The following is a 19,828-nucleotide window of genomic DNA, read 5'->3' on the forward strand; positions in this document are numbered from 1 at the left end:
AGGAAATAGTTTTGGCTGAGGGCAAAATCTCATCACGTTATATTGTATATCACTTCAGTACTGTATAACTGAGTGCTGCCTTTTTACTTTTGACTAAATTGCCTAGCAACCTTTATGATGGCTGTTGTTTTTGTTTAACAAACAGTATAATTCAAAAATGTATATTTTATAAATAATAGTAGTATTAAGTATTTGGAAACAGTGTGTGATAATAATGGTGATTTTAATTTAATTATTCTGCCATTAGATGGCAACAAGAGACTGTTTTTCTGAGTGAGTCTGCTGTAAAGACTTTTATATTGAAAGAGACTGAAATAGGGTTGTAAACAAGGAAGTTATTTTACTTTCAGCAACAGCTTGTAAGATGGGGCTAACAAAAGCACTTATCAGTGCTGTCATCAGAAATCACTCTTAACAGATAGAAGATAATATGACAAAGATAACGCTTTCCTCAGCGGACATTCAAATTAATGTTTTATTGTGAATATGAGATTGAGCCGAAGAATGAATGCTGTATCAGCAGATAATCACACTCGCTCAGTCCATCTCTCTCTCATAATACTCCACATAATATCGACATAATCCATGGCAGAGGGAAGCAGTTCTGCAGAAAAGAGGGTTTGTAAAGACACTCTGTTGTTCTTTTTATTAACACACCTGTGCCACCTCGTATTGTGTATACACAATATCCCACTCGTATATATATATATATATATATATATATATATATATATATATATATATATATATAATAAAAAGTACAGTTAAATCACAGCAAAAGGTGTACAGATAATTTCTTCATATTTTATTCATGAGCACCAGACTTTCAGCATCCCTTCATTAAAGGCCAGGAATGATCATTCCCAGCCTGTTTTTTCAGATGAAACATCCATTCCGTTCACGTCCTGTATTTGATGCAATTTAAATACACGATCACCTCCAGAGCACACATACCCTCCTCTGCACACACACCATCATGCGGGGACTTTTTATTTACTTCTGCTGTTTCATAAAAATCAAATGATAGTTGCTAAATCTCACAGTGTAGCCGATATCAGGTTTTACTATCCTCGTGGGGACATTTGACTATCTCTCTCTCTCTCTGAACTCATCTCATGCCTGCTTCAACACTAAAGAAGCATCTCAAGAAAATTTGAATTAGTGCAACATGTCAAGATAGGGACTCTCCCGTGTGCTGGTCGGTGGGCAGCGCGAGGCGTGTCTGCGGCGTGGGCTGTGGGAGCTGTTTCTCCTCACCACTCCCATTTACCGGCGGCTGAACTGCAGAAACACCGCGTCCTCTCCGACAGCGCTTCAGTTACAAGGCACGTCTTCTCTCATCGGAGTGTCTATTACCCGAAGGACGGGAATAATTCATCGGTGGGCGGTTACGCATGACTTGGGATAATGTTTGGATATACTGGAACACAGGCGAGGACTTCCAGTGATCGGGTGGATTAGGTGACTTTGATCAATTTGTGCAGAACAGCTTGCGCGTATACGGAGGACTGATTGTCGTTTCAGTACTTCGGTGTGATGTGGATACTTGTCAAGGACATCGCGCGTAATAAATGAGCCGTTCAGGAGAACGACGGCGATGCATCAGAGATCGACAGCAGCCCGGGAAAACACTCTCGTAGCGCTATTGTGATCGCGCCCAGTGGACGCGCGTCTGCTTAGGCGATGGTCTTCGGCTGTCAACTCGTCCGAGAGTTCGTGCGCGCGCTCGGAGGGCTATAGGATCCGTCGGACCCGTGTGAAGAGCAAAGTTAAGCTGAGGCTGAGGTCGAAAAACAAGGTAGGCTTTCCAATCCTTCCATATAAAGGGGGCTGTATGTGGGCGCGCGCGCTAAATGGGGCATTGTCACACGCGAGACTTTGGTTCAGTGTATCCATGACCTTTTTCAGCGGGTAATGGATGATAGATGTGCTTGATATGTCTTTTATGGAGCCATGCGAGAAAAATGAGAGGCTGTTAGATTGATCACATCGATCTGGTGCTTGTAAGGAAAATAATGTGTCGGTACAAACGCTCTCTTCACTGTTTAAAATATATATGTTTTTTTATTTTTAATTTCTTAATTTTTTTATAATGAGATTTTCGTTCAGACGATTAGTCTATGAAGTGTTTTCGCTTTAGTTTCCGAGTGAATTCTCATACTATAATGGAAAATAGAAGAGTTTGAATGAAACGAGCCGTTTTCAGCACCACGGACAGCACCCGATTCTGTAAGAGACGCGAGTAAAGTCTTGGGAAGAATGTGAAATCAATATGCATTTTTTAGTTTGATTGAAATATTTTAAGAGTATGCGTGGTGGTGTGAGCAGATTGTGTCAGTCTGAAGTTAAATTAAGATATGCATGCTAATCAGGCATTTGTCAACGCTCGTTGTGCATGTAGAGGTGCTGTGGAAGGTTTAATTAATCGATCTGTGACACTGTACTTTTTTTATCCTGTCTCTCACACCTAGACTAACACACAAACAGCGAGCGAGCGAGAAAAAGAGAGAACGACAGAAAAAATTTTCTGAAGGTCAAATTTGACAGAAATCTAACATTCTCAGGAACTGTGACCCTGAAGTAGCACTGCTTTGCTCTGCTGCCATGTGACAGACAGCAGTGCTGCTGTGCATCCCAATACTGCTATTCCTCTCAGCCAAAAATAGACTGGCTGGCAAGTGGAGAATCACCAGTGGTGACTGCCCTTATTAGATATGAATCACAATGAGATTTCCAAAAATGAACCGATTAGCCTTCATTATTGGCAGACTTGTCTTTCTGTGTCCAGTAATTGGTGTGCTACACCTAGTGGATGTCTGATATCCTGTGGAAATGTTTGTAATTGCTGCCCTTTTAGTGTGTTGTTTTGTGTCTGTGTGAAGCTGTGAGACTTGGATAACTTTCTCTTTAATCTCTGTCAGAGAACAAACAAAAAGAACAACTAAAGCCAAACACATAGTTATCTAATTATCTTATATTCAAGTTCACTAGCTTAATAATAATAATAATAATAATAATAATAAAATATCAAATAAGATTTTGAATAAATAAAAGTAAAAGGTGAAACGATATTATTTTGGAGTAGTATATATATATATATATATATATATATATATGTCCAGGACTTGTTGTTGTTGTTGTTGTTTGTTTGGTTTGGCAGATAAGCTTCACAAGGAATCCATCCATACTATTTTATCAAGTGAAAAATAGTCATGAAAAGGTCATTAAACTTTCGTTTATTCACCACCAGAGGTCATCATCCACTACACAGACTCTCACACTACACAGTACACCCTGGACTACATTTCCCATGCTCCATTGCACCAATCACTTTCACCTGATAACAATCACACCATGCACCTGAGACCAATCACACACATATAGCACAATCATCAGACATGCTTTATAAGCATTGGACTTTCTCTCATACACTGCCGAGTATTGTTCTGCACATCTCATTCTCCTAGCGATAGCTGCAATACCAAGCAATTCCGTGTTTATTTTTATATCCTTGTTTTAGTTTATAGTTTTCATAGTCTTGCTTCAGTTTATAGTTTTCTCAGTCTTGTTTCAAATTCTACTTCTCATAGTCTTATCTAAGTTTCTAGTTTTCATAGTATAATCTTTTCCTTGCCCTGCCCTCTTTCCCGTGATTTGACCCGTTTGCTCTGGTTACGGGATTACCCCTCTTGTCTACACCTTTGGATATTGTTCGCTCATCAAAGACCCATGCTTGCCCTAGGAATATTCTTGTGTCTTGCCCTCTATAAACCTGTTTGCCAGTGTTTGACCCATGCCTGTTATTACCACGTCTCTGTTTAATAAATGCTCGCACATGGATCAGCATATCTCAAGACTCGTCATCCCCGTTACAAAAATAAATAAACAAATAATTTATGTATAATATATATATATATATATATATATATATATATATATATATATAACATTTTATACACGCAGTCATTGTGACTGCATTCTGTTACACAACAAAAGTAATTTTAAGGATTAAAGGTCAGGTACAAATAGCTTCTAATGTAGCAATATTCACTTTTTACAGGTAAATAATAATTATTTTCATTGAAATTCATAAAAGGGCTTAATTAAACCATCAACCTACATTTTTATTTTATACACATTAGCTTTGTTTGACATCAGAGAAGAAGCTCATCAAATACTATATTATGCAGACATCCCTTGACACCACTTTATATACTTTGTTGGACAAAACTTTGCTGGCATCTGCTTGATCATGGCTTGATCAAGAATTTTTAGTTAAAATATATTTTATTCTCATCAAGATCATTTTGTACCAACATGTCAGCACATATTACAATTGATGACATTGCTTCTGGCAGCTTGGTTAAGTTTGATTCTTCCCCCAAAAAAAAGGTAATCAATGAATGTGTGCTTTCTGCACATTTTCAGTGCCGTGGTTGAGTCTTTCAGCTCTCTGGAAATTAGAGGGTGGGAGTCAATTACTCTGAATCTGGCAACCTTGAGGCAAAGCAAGCCCTCTCTCATGCCTCTGTTCTGCCTGGTGCTGTCCTGCAATTCTGTTTATGCAACCACCCGTACTCTTGGCCTGCTTGGTGAATGTGCTGCTGGGTAACTACAGGATCTGGAAGGATGTAGATTTGTTCTTTGGATGTGGGTCAATGACAGTGTGTTGTTGATAGAACACAATGATGCAACTTAAAAATAATCACAACAAATCACTCTCCTTTGCAACCATATTTTGTCTAAACATCCCTTATCCTGACAAACAAATGCACCATGTGACTTTCTCTACATATAGAGCAGTCTGATGTCATTGCATGATGTCATGGATATCTGTTTGTCTTTATTGTTCAATCTCACCTCTCTCATAGTCAGTTACAATCGCTTTTGATTCTTTCATCTCTACCTTTTCCTGAAGTGCAACGATGCTATTCATAGTGTTCAGACCACACTTTCCATTATTTAATCCTTTGATCATAGTTATCTGCTAATCTTGCATCATTTGGATGTTATTTATATCGCCTCCCACCAAATAGCAGATGTATGTCAACTGGAATGGTGCTGATTGCTGCTGTTGATTTATTTGACATTTATTTGAAATTTACTTTATTTTTCTTCTTCTTCTTCTTCTTTTATTATTATTATTATTATTATTATTATTATTATTATTAATAATAATAATACAAAGCGATATATTTTTCATTATAAAAATGCCTCTACCTACATTTCTGCAGAACTCAAAACACACCGACAATCAATACTGATACTTTTGAATATGTTATCGTCACATACAACTTTATATGGATGGGTTTTCTAACACAGTAGGTTTGCTCGCTTGCGCACCCGATACAGTGCTGCACTGGTGAGGTGAAGAGTATGAATCCTGTGAAACTACAGTTTGACAAAACAGCTCAAACCTCCATATATAAGGATTATAAAAACCCATCAGCGAATGCATTTTTATATCACTTTTCCATTCATGAATACTACTGTGTAATAAAAATACATTATTACGTGCCTGCACTAACATAATAAAAATGTGTCACAGTTATGTATAGATCACACGTTTTAGCGCCACTCACTGGACATTTCACTTAGAAACTGCCACAAGCGTGCATTTTTTTTTCTTTTTTAATTAGCCTGGGTTGAATTCGTCACAGACCCAAGTTTAGGGATGTGGAGCTCTGTCAGAAAAGTTGAGTTCTGTCTTCAGTTGCTTCGTGAAACTTGTGCTCGTCTCAACAGTTAGAAGCCAGAGAGGAGCAGAGAGGGTGACGGTTCTGGAAAACAACTTTGTGCCTTGTTGTGAACAACGATGTGCTACTCGTACAGTGACCAAGCTATTTTATTATTTAAAAATGTATTTACTTTTTATAATAATAATAATAATAATAATAATAATAGCATGCTACTTAAATGTTTATTAATAGTTAGTTTGCATTTGTCAGTTTGCATTTGCAAGGCCTGGCAGTTTAGGTTATTTTTTTGTCCTGTCTTAAAATGGCCTTTTTGAGCAAGATGTGCATTTGCAGCCACATTACTACGAGGCAGTAAATGCATGCATTGAAATATGCATGCAAGCGTTCAAAAGTCAAACTACTACCGATGCTGCACAAAGAATGGTACTGTTATATTTTTTACTTTAGCACTGAAGTAATAATAGTGGTGCTTTTGGCATCCCTGCTATGATATAAAAGGTTTCTGGGTATACAGTGAAACGTGCTACTTACAGTCCATCCATCCATTCATTCTCTCCTCTCCTGCTTTAATGTCTTGTTCTTATTCCACAATGTGCCTCTCATCTTGCATTTACTCCGCCTGGGGAGACTCCCCTCCTGTCCTTCTGCTGATCATTTTTTCATGCATCTGCAGTGTAAACCGTGCTCTCTTACTCAGCACTCTGCGAGAGGCTCTGGGAATGGTGAGCACTAATAGCGAATGCCTGTGGGTGGAACACATACTGTGTGTAATGCCAGTGCATCGCAAGTCATGGCAGAGGGAAGGAAGGGTGGTTGTCTTCGAATGTCTGCTCAGCTAAACACCATCCAGTTATCTCAATCACTGTTGTGTGAACAGTACACAGGGTTGGGTGTTGACAAGGAGGCAAAAAATAAAGCTCTTGTAAACTTCTAACAGTCGAGCATGTGTAAAAGGGGTGGAAAATATGTTCTGCATTTAAACATATATGTGTCTTTGTTTTATTTACAAATTCAAAAGATTTGAATGTTTAGATGGCAAAATGGTGAAAGTCTTCCAAATTTACATTTCAATGAACAATGGCTTTTTTATTCTAAGAAAAACATAATTTTTTCCCCTTATTTTACAGTACAATATTCTGTATTCTATAGTTAAATATTTGTTTCCACTATATGGCAAAGCATCTGATTCCTATACTGTTTTTGTTATACTTAATTAATTTATTTATTTAATGGTTACATTTCTTTTTTTTTATTGAAAACATTTACAAAGACATATTTACAGTGCAGGTTTGAGAAAGTGTGCATTTCTTTGCTTTACATTATCTTTCTTCTCACAGCAGTTTGCTGTGAGTTTATCATTGTCCACTTCTATAATCTGAAAACATAAAGCAAAACCATGCAAGATATCCTCATTTGGCTCGTTTATTAAATATAATGACGTGTTTGAAGTTAATGTTCTGAAATCTTCATAAAGAGCAGAAGCAATCATCAACACATGGATATCTTTATGAGCGTTACTGCATGACTGGATATGATTGGTTCTTCCACAGAAATATTTATTTACCGCCACAGTTTGCTCCATATTTATTTAATAATGCAGAGAATTTGTCATATAACGTCTGTATTATTCATACATCAGATTGAGTTATTACAGAAAACAATGCATTTGTGCGATGAGAGTAGTAAACAAGAAAATGAAAGGTCAATCTTGCTATGCAATTCAAAACAAAAGTGACACAGGCCTAATGGAATATATCTGTTCTCACCTTCGAACATCTCATTTTACTCGCTGCATCAGTGCATCAGCTGTATCTGGTTATGCTCAGTGCGTATATACAGGATTCCTTCACCTACTGTTGACATGAATCATTGTTGAAAATAATGCTGATGTACTTGGCCTGATTGTTGACGACAGAGGGATGTTTATTAATGCATTGTGCTACGGTAAGTGCAGTTGTGTGATAGACAGCTCTATTTGCAGAGACAGTGTGAATCCATCCTCTCATAGTCCATCAAGACAGCGTTTGCTATAAGCTGCTTCAGAAGTGAAGGCAAAAGAGCGTTACAGTGTAGGATTAAAGATGATTAGGATCAGGTTACATGCCGATAGCTACAATAAAGAATGAATTTGAAGTAAACCTTACTTCAATGTATCAATTACATCCATTAACTTTATTTGAATGTCCTGTGTGTTTTTGTTTTGTTTATTTGTTTATGTTCTGCATGAATGGACATTGCTTTGGAAATGCATCCATCATGTTTACACTCTAAAACACTCATGAACATATTTACAGTATATATGTACAAACCCGATTCCAAAAAAGTTGGGACACTGTAAAAAATTGTGAATAAAAACAGAATGCGATGATGTGGAAGTTTCAAATTTCAATATTTTATTCAGAATACAACATAGATGACATATCAAAGGTTTAAACTGAGAAAATTTATCATTTTAAGGGAAGAAACAAGTTGATTTTAAATTTCATGACATCAACACATCTCAAAAAAGTTGGGACAAGGCCATGTTTACCACTGTGTGGCATCCCTTCTTCTTTTTATAACAGTGTGCAAACGTCTGGGGACTGAGGAGACAAGTTGCTCAAGTTTAGGAATAGGAATGTTGTCCCATTCTTGTCTAATACAGGCTTCTAGTTGCTCAACTGTCTTAGGTCTTCTTTGTCACATCTTCCTCTTTATGATGCTCCAAATGTTTTCTATGGGTGAAAGATCTGGACTGCAGGCTGGCCATTTTAGTACTCGGATCCTTCTTCTACGCAGCCATGATGTTGTAATTGATGCAGTATGTGGTCTGACATTGTCATGATGGAAAATGCAAGGTCTTCCCTGAAAGAGACGACATCTGGATGGGAGCATATGTTGTTCAAGAACTTGGATACACCTTTCAGCATTGATGGTGCCTTTCCAGATGTGTAAGCTGCTCATGCCACACACACTCATGCAACCCCATACCATCAGAGATGCAGGCTTCTGAACTGAGCGCTGATAACAACTTGGGTTGTCCTTGTCCTCTTTAGTCCGGATCACATGGCATCCATTACAGTATAATTCCTGTATGTGATGCAGTGCTGTCTAAGGGCCAGAAGATCATGAGCATCCAGTATGGTTTTCCGGCCTTGACCCTTATGCACAGAGATTGTTCCAGATTCTCTGAATCTTTGGATGATATTATGCACTGTAGATGATGATAACTTCAAACTCTTTGCAATTTTTCTCTGAGAAACTCCTTTCTGATATGGCTCCACTATTTTTCGCCGCAGCATTGGGGGAATTTGTGATCCTCTGCCCATCTTGACTTCTGAGAGACACTGTCACTCTGAGAGGCTAGTTTATACCCAATCATGTTCCCAATTGACCTAATAAGTTGCAAATTGGTCCTCCAGCTGTTCCTTATATGTACATTTAACTTTTCCAGCCTCTTATTGCTACCTGTCCCAACTTTTTTGGAATGTGTAGCTCTCATGAAATTCCAAATGAGCCAATATTTGGCTTGACATATCAAAATGTCTCACTTTCAACATTTGATATGTTATCTATATTCTAGTGTGAATAAAATATAAGTTTATGAGATTTGTAAATTTTTCCATTCCTTTTTTTATTCAAAATTTGTACAGTGTGCCAACCTTTTTGGAATCGGGTTTGTACAGTATATGAATGATTGCAATGTTTAAGGTTTATCATGAATCAGAATCAGTAAGAGCTTCATTTCCAAGTGTGTTTACACACACCAGGAATTCGCAAGGTTTATGGGATGAAGTAAACATATTTAATGAACTGATTTCATGTTATTATATTAACTATTTGAACTACAACAATCTCAATAGACTATTAAAAATGTTCAAGGATTTATTTTGAAAAAAATCTCTATGAAGTTGTTAGTTCACAATTGAAAAAAAGCAATAATTAGCACATTGATATATGTATTATTGATTATATTTTGTGTAATATGTACTCCAGTAATCTTTGTTTTATTAACAGCTTTGGAATAATAATAATAATAACAATAATTAAACATTACAGTGTAACTAATTAAGTTAAGTTAAGTTTTTAAGGTAAAAAGACTGAAGTAGTATTTTCGGTCCCATTTTCTTGTGAAATGCACTCCAATAATAATTTTTATTAACCTTTTTTTTTACAGTGCAAATATACAGATGATAAAATAAAAGGAGCGAGTAAACCTACTTGAATTTACCAGTAGCATTAATTTACTATTTGATTTCATCCTTCCATCATGTTAGCAACATCTCAATCACTTCAGGGTTTCTAAAGATCTTAAAAATGTCTTAATTTGCCCTTCCACAATTTAAGCCTTTTAAAAAAAGTCTTAAATCAGAGCAGAGTCTTAAATTCATAAAGGCATGTCATTAAATGTATTTTTGCATAAACAGCCTTAAATCGAGATATATTTATTTGAAATGCAAAATTAGAAGGTAGCTTGATTTATGGAAAACTAAACACAATTAAGTCAGTTTATGCTAAAAACTAAGACAAATGTCTTTCCATAAGGTATGAAAAGGTGGTTCCCTTCATTACAATGAATTTCTCTAAATAAAAAGGTACAAACAAGGCTTCTCATCTTGTCATTTTGCTTCTCAGTGTATCTTGATTAAAGAATCTTTAGACATGAGAAAACAAAAACATTCTGATTAAACATCACTTATATGCAGTGTAATCAGTAGGCACTGTAAAAGTTATTTTCATACACACACACACACACACACACACACACATATGAATTTAGATAACATATGCATTGTGTTCCCTTTAATTAAATCCTTCAACTTTCTTCACTTGGTCTTAAAATGGTCTTTAAAAAGCCTTAAATAGACCTTCAGAAAACCTGCAGGAAGTCGTCTTAGTCAAAGATGTGCAGCTCATGTGTAATGTTTGTGATGGACTCGGATTCCACCGAACATGATGTGCCACAATAGCCTCTTCCCGCAGGAAGGTTTGCCCGAAAATAGCCGGTCAATCTTCTTCTCGGCATTTGATTACCTCACTTCCTGTGTCAGTGCGCGAAGACGTCCAGTGGCTAATGAATGGTAACTGCTTCCTCTCTTTGGCCTTCTTTACCTGTGACCCAAACACTGCATGAGAGCTGACTTGTCATTCTCTGCTGCTAAGCATTTCTTTCTCCTGCATCCAACACATCATCTGCATTTGCTCTTGTCTGTCAGATGTGACTCATATTTACAAATTCATAATCATTCAGCAGAGAAGGCTGTCGGGAAATGAGCAGAAAGCATGGGCTTTAAATGACTGATTATCTGGTGGCTATGACAACAGCTGCGGTCATTGTGATGATATTTAGATTATCTACACACTAACATAGTCTTTTTGTGCTTATATAAGTCGAAAAAGGTTTAGTTGGGTTGTTGTTGTTTAAAAGGAGCCCAAGAAAAGACAAATATCTGATTTATACACAAACTGTAACAGAGCAAACCATTAAACAGAAGTTAGTAATTAGTGTTAAATGGATAGTTTTCCTAAAAAAAGAAAATACAATTTACTTTGATGTTCAGCAAAAGAAAAAGAGTCGGATTTGGAACAAGTTGAGGGTGACAAAATGATGACAGTTTTCATTTTTGGTTAAGTTATCCCTTTAAGAATGAGGAAAAGTGCAAGCAGCTTTTTGTGTCGAACTTGAAGTTGGTCTGTAAAATAAAAGAGATCCTGCAAGTATGCCAAGTATTGAAAACAGATTTACATGAGAATGAGACGCTGTTACGCCGGATGATTTCTCTGGCTGCTTTACAACCACTGGATTGTTAAAGCTATTAGGCAACACAGATGGTTATTAGGTGACAAGGTAATTTGTATGTGGACATGTGCGGTTAAGTATTAATGTTTGAAGACTAATTAAAAATGCATCGATGAGGGCTTTCATTTACAGATTTCTTACTTACTCATTGTTTGTGTGTGTGTGTTTGTGTTAGATTGATATTGTTTCGGCTCATTACAAATAGCTAATGTATGGGGTTAGAATTGTTGCATTATTCCAAATAAATAGATTATGATCCACAAATAAATGTAACGAGATTCACAAAAATATATCAAATTCACAAATTAATATAAAGAGTTTCACAAAAATTTTTAAAACTCACAAATAAATAAAATCAGATTTGCAAATAAAAATATATATATTTACAAATGTGTTAAATGTCACAAACACAACTCTACCTGGTATTTATTTGTGAACCGCTGTCTGTGCATTTGTAAATCACTGCACGCATTTGTGGATCGGTTCCTGTGCATTTGTGGATTTGAAACACTTCTAGCGTCGACATGCAGATAAATCCACAAATAAGTGGACTCCACCCACCGTTTACTCAAGCCAATCAAATAACGGCCACATTGAGCTGACCAATCGTAGCACGTTATCGCTTCAACCAATCACGTTTTGGCTTACAGCCAGGGGAACTGCGGGAATAGACACCGAACTTGAGACCAACAACAGACAGTCAGGGCATTTCTCAATACCAAGTTCGCAGAGTCTGGACTTCCGTCCTTCCGAGTTTGGACATGCCAAGTTGGACTCAGAAGAACGAACTCTCGAGGACGGGAGGACGCGAGTCCAGTCATTCTACAAATGGAACGGAAGCGTACTTGATAGCATCACTCAGCATGCATGTTTTACTTGAATTAACTTCTTTTTTATTTTCAATATATTAAATATATTAGTATTAAAAAACTAATATGTACCTACTCTGATTATTTTCACTTTATATTTATAATGAAATTGAATATAATATTAAACGACTGTCTCTTTTTTATTTTAAAAACTATTAAACATTAATATGTGGTTCAGGTAACATTAATACTGTGATTATATTTACGTCGTTCAAAATAAATTAAATATGTGGAAACAACTGCCTCTTTTCATTAAGAACAATCTAGCAATAAACCCACTCAGCTACAATTTAAATAATACGGTTGAAAAGTGTAAATCAATTGTAAATAAGTGTAAATCAAAATGGAACAGCTTAGGATTGCCATTGCAATTGCTATTTATCAAGATGCTGAAGAGGAGGCTGCCAAACGGAGGAGACGAATCCTTCAAAGAAAAGCCAGGATGCAGCGGAGGATGGCGAAGAGACGTGCCATATTAGCATGTCTCTCTAGCATTGTACGTTTTTCTAATTATTCTTTCTTCATAAACTGCCCATATACTTATGTGGACTTAAGTTAGGTATATCCAAATGAAAAGTCATAATAAAAATGTATTATAATGTATCATATAGGCACCCTATTTACAGACTACAAAGTACTATCTCACAAAAAGTTATGTAAACTATTGCAGGGATGTAATGAGACTACATTAGATTTTTCAGTATACCAAATAAACTGACAAGTACAATAGGTTTGACAGTTGATAACATTTAAATTAACTAGCTTACACTTCACACACCTTTTATTTGTCTTTGTGGTGCTCAAATAAGTTTATAGTTTATCATCTTTATATAGCTAGGTGCACATCATATTACTGCATTAACACAAACAGGACAATTTAATATCTATAATAATCATATAGGCTACAACTTTTAGACTCTGGGATGAATGTTGTGCTAGAGCTTATCAATAAATGAATGAAACCGAAATAGAGTATAAAGAAATACTTCACGAAAAGAGCAAATGTTAGAGGGAGATTTAATTATGGCAGATTTTAGTAAATTTTAGACAAAATCCTTAAAACAACTGAGTATATAGCTTATATTAAATCCAAAAATATAATAAATACAATGCAACGACAGTACATATAGTAACAACTTTTTAAAAGCAATACATATAACAAATACATAATACAACAAAAGTAAAAACATTCTTAATATATTATCTATATATTTTAACAGGAACAAAGTCCCACTCGCAGGTATTCACAGATCAATGACCAGGTACCAATCCTGGTCAAGTTTTTTCTGGAGAGGATTTAAAGCCAGCTTTCAGGCTCTCCAGGAACAGCATCAACATGCTGGTACAGATGCTGCCCCGTCAAAAAGCCCATGGATGGAGCCGTGAAATTGAAGTACTTGTTACGGTTTATTGGCTTGCCTGTGGAGCATCCTACAGGGTCACATCAGATGACTTCAGCATGCCACTTTCAACAGTTTGTAGGACTGTTCACAATGTTGTGGAGGAGATGATGACCATCCTCCACAAAATTATTCATTTTCCAAAAGCAGAGGAAATGGATGAGGTGGGGGGCCTTGCTGGCCATGAGGCATTCCGCTGTGCTGCTGGTGCCACATCAGAATTGTTCCTCCTGCAATGCCACAAAAAAGATGCTACATAAATAGAAAGATCTTCCCTTCCATCATTCTACAGGGCACCTGTGATGCTAAAGGCATATTTATAGATGTGTATATTGGCAATCCAGGCTCTGTACACGATGCCCTTGTGCTGCGCAGATCACCAATGTACCAGCAGGCTTTGTATTCACCAGCTGGATACTATCTTTTGGGAGATGGGGGATACCCTTGCTTGCAGCATCCTATTGCAATCATGACCCCATACCGCCAGCCTGTCGCAAGTAAGAACACTTTTTTTATGTCAGACAGACAGACACACACGATAAACCAAATTTTTACTGTTATGAATTTGCAATACACTACACATTTTCTACACGATTTTTGATTAACAGGCCAAGTTGAAGCCCGATACAACAGGCATTATGCACAAGCACGGAACATCATCGAGCGCACTCAATGATGGGATATATATACTCGATGATTGGGATGTTAAAAACTCACTGGCGTGCAATTTTCTTGCGGGCCCTGGAGATCAGGCCACTGTTCGCCCCAAAGGTGATTGGTGCCTGTTGTATCCTCCACAACATCTGTGTGATGGGAGGTGATCTCTTGGAGGAGGAGGAGGAAAGCCAAGGACAAAAAGACCGCGAGGATGGTGAGAATGCAGCAGTGGGTGAGAGGGACCTATCAGGGAACCATCTCCGAGGACGTCTGGCTGCTCAGCTTTCTTCTCCCGTGGAACTGCCTGGGTGTCTAACTGAACAGTACTACATCTAGACAGTAAACCTTTCCAGATGTTGTCATGTTCATTAAAAGAGCAACATAAACAGTTGAAATAGCTATGACATTAATTAGAAAGATAGGTATGAATAAATGTGCAAGTAGATGGGTATAGATACATTTATACGTTTTCTTAATTTTGGTATGTTCTTCTTGAGATTTAACTGCATGATTGTAAATAATTGTATACCACTATAGACATTGGATATTACATTATTTTATATTATTTGTGTTTTTGTTGTAAATATAAAGAATACACTGTTGCTATAACAATGATTTGCCAGGGTTGAAATTGAAACATTCATTTTTTATTTTTTTTTATTCAAATAATCTATATAAAATCATTTATCATTAAATACAACATTAATTTAGAATTTATTAAGTTTTTCAAACAGAGACAGATATGTCTCTGCTCTGGCTGTTGCTGCCCTCTCTCTCTCCTCTTCTCTCGCCAATGCTTCTCTCTCCTTCTCCTCTTCCCTCTCTGCCTGTTCTTTTAGAAACTCAAGAAGAGCCTGGCTGTCCCGTCGCCTCTTTCTTGACTGCTGGCTACTCCTGGCTTCCACAGAAGGGGTAGAACCTGGTGTGCTGACTGAGCCACCTGTAGTGGCAGTGGGTTTGATGCAACAACTACGGGCATAGTAACCGAGTGCTGCCCTTGGAGTGCAGCATCCATTGCAGTGTACCACTGCCAGGTGGCAGCAGTCACACTACCGGCCTCTACCCCTTTTCCTGTGGGTGGGTCCCTAAGCTCCTGAAATAAAGCAAAATGCTGTCATGTTCTCACCTCACGTTGTTCCACACTTTTAGACATTTTTTATTTTTGCTCTACACAGAGAAAGATATTCTTAAGAATTTTTGTAACCTAACAGTTTGAGGCACCAAAAAATTACACATGTCAGTGGTGCCCCAGAACTCTTAGGTTACAAATATTCTTCCTTTGTGTAAAGCAAAAAAAAAAAAAAAAAAAGAATAAATAAATAGTGTATACAGGTGTGAAACAACTTAAAATTGTAGGTGAATGGCAGAATGTTCATTTTGGGGTGAACTATTCTTTTTACAGTCTCAGAGTAAACAATGTAAACGGAGTAAACTACATTTTACAAAATAAAATGTAAGGGCCAATGCATCTATGTTAGGTTTCAAATATGACCGGAAAGTCTTTACACACATCTTGGTAAGCCTCTTTCAGTAACAGAAAGTAGAGAAACAGGCAGATTACCTTGTATTTATCTTTTAGGTTATTCAATTTTTTCTTTGCCTTGTTGGCAGTTATGGCCAAACCAGAAGTGGAACAAAATGCCTATAGGCAAAACAAAACCATAAAGATTTACATGATTCCACTTCAATAACATATTCATTTTTATGGATGAAGACTGTCCAAATCTAGCTCCAAACCTTCAGACATACAGGGAATTATACAAGCACTCAAAATGAATACTCACTCCCATCAACTTTTGGAGGAATTGCGCCTCCCGGTGAAAAGCCTTTCGTTGGCCGCCCGCCACTCTATCAAGGCCCGAGTTTCCTCAGCAGTCCCTTTATAAAAAATAATGCTTAATTTAAGTTGATGAAAAATAATACAATTATAAAAGAATTTGTAAAAAAAATTTAAATAAAGACAAGCAAACTATTTGGTTAAAATGACAAGAGCACTCTAAAATAAGGTTTGCATTTGATATAAGTATCGTTAGGCAAACGTTAGTTAGGAAACTTTTCCCTCAGGCAAAACAATTGCCCATTAGATATACCCAAAGCAAAATATATCAAATGTTTATCCACTACAGAATCAACACAGGCAGCCCCATATTTTACAAAATGTTACAGGGCCTAGCTACTTTTTTGGAGGACTTGCCGAGGGTTAGGCTACTTTTCAACTCGTAACGAAATCGTCTGAGCAAATTTTCAAATAGTTCCTTAAAATTCGACGGTAGCTTTGAAGTTTAAACAACATTCTGGCATCAAAACTCTTAGAACTACGTTACATTTTGTGATAAAACAACAATAGTATTTCGAAATGTATAACTTACAGTTGTGAGTTTTCTCCTCCGCCATTGATGCTAACCTGGTTCGAGCTGAATTCTGGGTTATGGCCCGTATCAAGTCCGCACAAGTCACCTCTCCATGCATCCTCGGTAAAAGGAGCGGAGCAAGAACACATCCGGGGATTTGAACTGGACTTGGCTAGATGTGAACTTTGAAAAGGAAAACAGTACTTGGGCAGCGACTGATGACATTCCACAAGTCCACAAGTAACGTTACAGACAAGTACGCATAACATGGCCGATCAGGCAAGACGCCCCCCCCCCCTGGATTTAAGCCAAAACGTGATTGGTTGAAGCGATAACGTGCTACGATTGGTCAGCTCAATGTGGCCGTTATTTGATTGGCTTGAGTAAACGGTGGGTGGAGTCCACTTATTTGTGGATTTATCTGCATGTCGACGCTAGAAGTGTTTCAAATCCACAAATGCACAGGAACCGATCCACAAATGCGTGCAGTGATTTACAAATGCACAGACAGCGGTTCACAAATAAATACCAGGTAGAGTTGTGTTTGTGACATTAAACACATTTGTAAATATATATATTTTTATTTGCAAATCTGATTTTATTTATTTGTGAGTTTTATATATTTTTTTTTAACTCTGTACATTTATTTGTGAATTTGATATATTTTTGTGAATCTTGTTACATTTATTTGTGGATCATAATCTATTTATTTGGAATAAAGCAACAATTCTAACCCCATACTAATGTGCTTACTGTACATAAAATTCAACTGTCATCATGTTTTGCTGCAGAATCTGCAAAATCTTTGCAAGAATGTAATGTAAAGATTTTTTAAAAAAGTCCAATTTCTTTAGCATGTGAAAGTGAATAGCACATAGCAGGGCATTAAGATATAAACATAGATATACATTTTTACAATATGCATTGGATGACAAATCATGCGTCATCATTTTCAAATTTTTTCACAGTCCACACTACAGTGCATACAGTGTATATATATATATATATATATATATATATATTACAAATATTGTGTATATATATATATATATATATATATATTATTATTATTATTATTATTATTATTACATGTCTATAATTATTTTTCTTTCCCTATTAGCAGGTATTTTTTTTCTTGTTTTAATCATACACTCATTTAATTTTCAGATTTAGGGCCAGAAAAAAAAACAATGTCTCGGTCTGGAAGGAAGGTCAAATCATCGACAAATGTGTTTTCAACTGCATCTGGATTGGTGTAGATGTAGCCTTACTCTGTTATTACCTATACTGAGAGAAATATGATTTCTAGTTTGTGCAAATGAAAAACATATTCATATATTATAGAGATTGCATCGGCTCTTGGTTATTAAAGGAGAGTAAATGCAATTGCTTATGGTGGTGCTCATCCATGACTGCCTTCCTATTCTGAGCATGTGCTGAATAGCTATTGCATTAACAACATTCATTTTTTTTCCTGCATTTGGGCAGTTTAAATGTTGTATTGTGCTTCAATTTTAAGCTATCAGACTTTGCATTTCTTCTTTTGACATTAGATCATCCACATTCAGATAAGCCGGAACTCTTTTATCGCTAATACAATGTCCCGACATGAATCGAAGCTTTACAAAAGAAAGATTTCCCACAACATTTCATAAATCATACAAGTCAGCGAGTGCTGAAATCTCTTGTAAGCGGATTGGTCTTGGCAAATGTTTAGTGTCTGCCATGGACTTCTCTGTTACAGACCTAATGAACTCTGGCAATGGAGTAAATCAGTAAAAATCCTGACAGACGCTGCTGTAGGGAATACAACTAATTCTGTTTAGACATTAGTATCAAGGTCAGCCAAACCTAGTCCCTTTCAGTTTAGTTGGACGAGCTGAATTACACGTATTTTATCAACCAAAACACACAGATTCAGAATAGAGGATTTTATTTAATTTATTTATTTTAAATGCACTTTTTTTTCTCACCTGTTAATCATGTTTAACAGCAAGACACAAAAAGTAATGCTTTGAGAAAAGTGTAGAGTTTAAAATTCCTGGATCTATATTGCAATATTATTACATACAGTAGTCAACATTTAAAGCGGATCAAAACCTTTCATCAAAGTTGTCCTAAAACCAAAACAATTCCCATTCTTGTCTTAGGACAACTTGGAATAACTTTTTTGATCATTTCAAATGTTCAAATGTGTGTGTGTTTAAAGGGGTCATATGGTGTGATTAACATTTTTCCTATCTCTTTGGAGTGTTACAAGCTGTGTAACTAGGGCCTCTTTCACACTGCGATTCCAAGTCAAGTCACCTTTATTACAATGTTACAAGGTCCCCAACCCGGGATTGATCCCAGAATCAATCCCGGGATGTGTTTGCGTTCACACAGAAGGCCACCCGGCAATCTTCCGGCAATTTTCCATGTCCAACATGCAGTGTGAAAGGGCTTAGGAGAAAGCAAAAGCACTTTATTTGTTCTTCCGAAAGTAGATGCATTTAGGAATCTTTAAGATTACTTACAACAGAACAGCAACGCATTTTATGGATGACCGTTTCATGAACCTAAGAGAGGAGGTCATTCTGACTTTGATACAACAAACTGGCGCTTCTGAATCAGCTACTGGAAGTGTGTTTTGTAATTAGTTTAATTATTTGCTACTGAATGTTCCAATGTAGACTTTTGCTTGTCGCTTGTGTGTGTGTGTGTGTGTGTGTGTGAGAGAGAGAGAGAGAGGGGGGGGGGGGGGATCACACAGTGGAGTCAGCTGTCTTAACCGTCCATGGCTTGTGTTCTGCAAATACACACGAGCTTCATCACTGTGTCTGTCACGAGACTCTGTTCCTCTTTCAGGATTGAACTGATGGTAAAACTGAGGACATTATTAACTGTCTTTACATTTATTTTGAAAGATGAAGCTCATGATTATGGAAAGGGGTGTTACATTTCTGACAATTGCTGGTGGTGTTCAGCCAATCACAATGCACTGGGTCAGTTGGCCAATCAGAGCAGACTGCTCTTGTCAGAAGGAGGGACTTTGTAGAAAACAATGTGTTTGAGAGGCGGGGCATAGAGGATA

The 19,828-nt window shown here is 36.9% G+C and overlaps 1 protein-coding gene across 1 annotated transcript in view; it reads left to right on the plus strand.

The window, feature by feature from the left end:
* Window positions 1-1,180: 1,180 nt before the first annotated feature.
* LOC132155811 (leucine-rich repeat and fibronectin type III domain-containing protein 1-like protein) overlaps window positions 1,181-19,828 on the plus strand; it is a 166,089-nt gene continuing 147,441 nt past the window's right edge. Inside the window, exon 1 of the mRNA XM_059564515.1 lies at window positions 1,181-1,798. The gene's annotated coding sequence lies outside the window, so the exon portion shown is untranslated. The remainder of the gene's footprint in view (window positions 1,799-19,828) is intronic.

The sequence above is a fragment of the Carassius carassius genome, chromosome 13, assembly GCF_963082965.1.
Source record: "Carassius carassius chromosome 13, fCarCar2.1, whole genome shotgun sequence".
NCBI classification, from domain to species: Eukaryota; Metazoa; Chordata; class Actinopteri; order Cypriniformes; family Cyprinidae; genus Carassius; species Carassius carassius.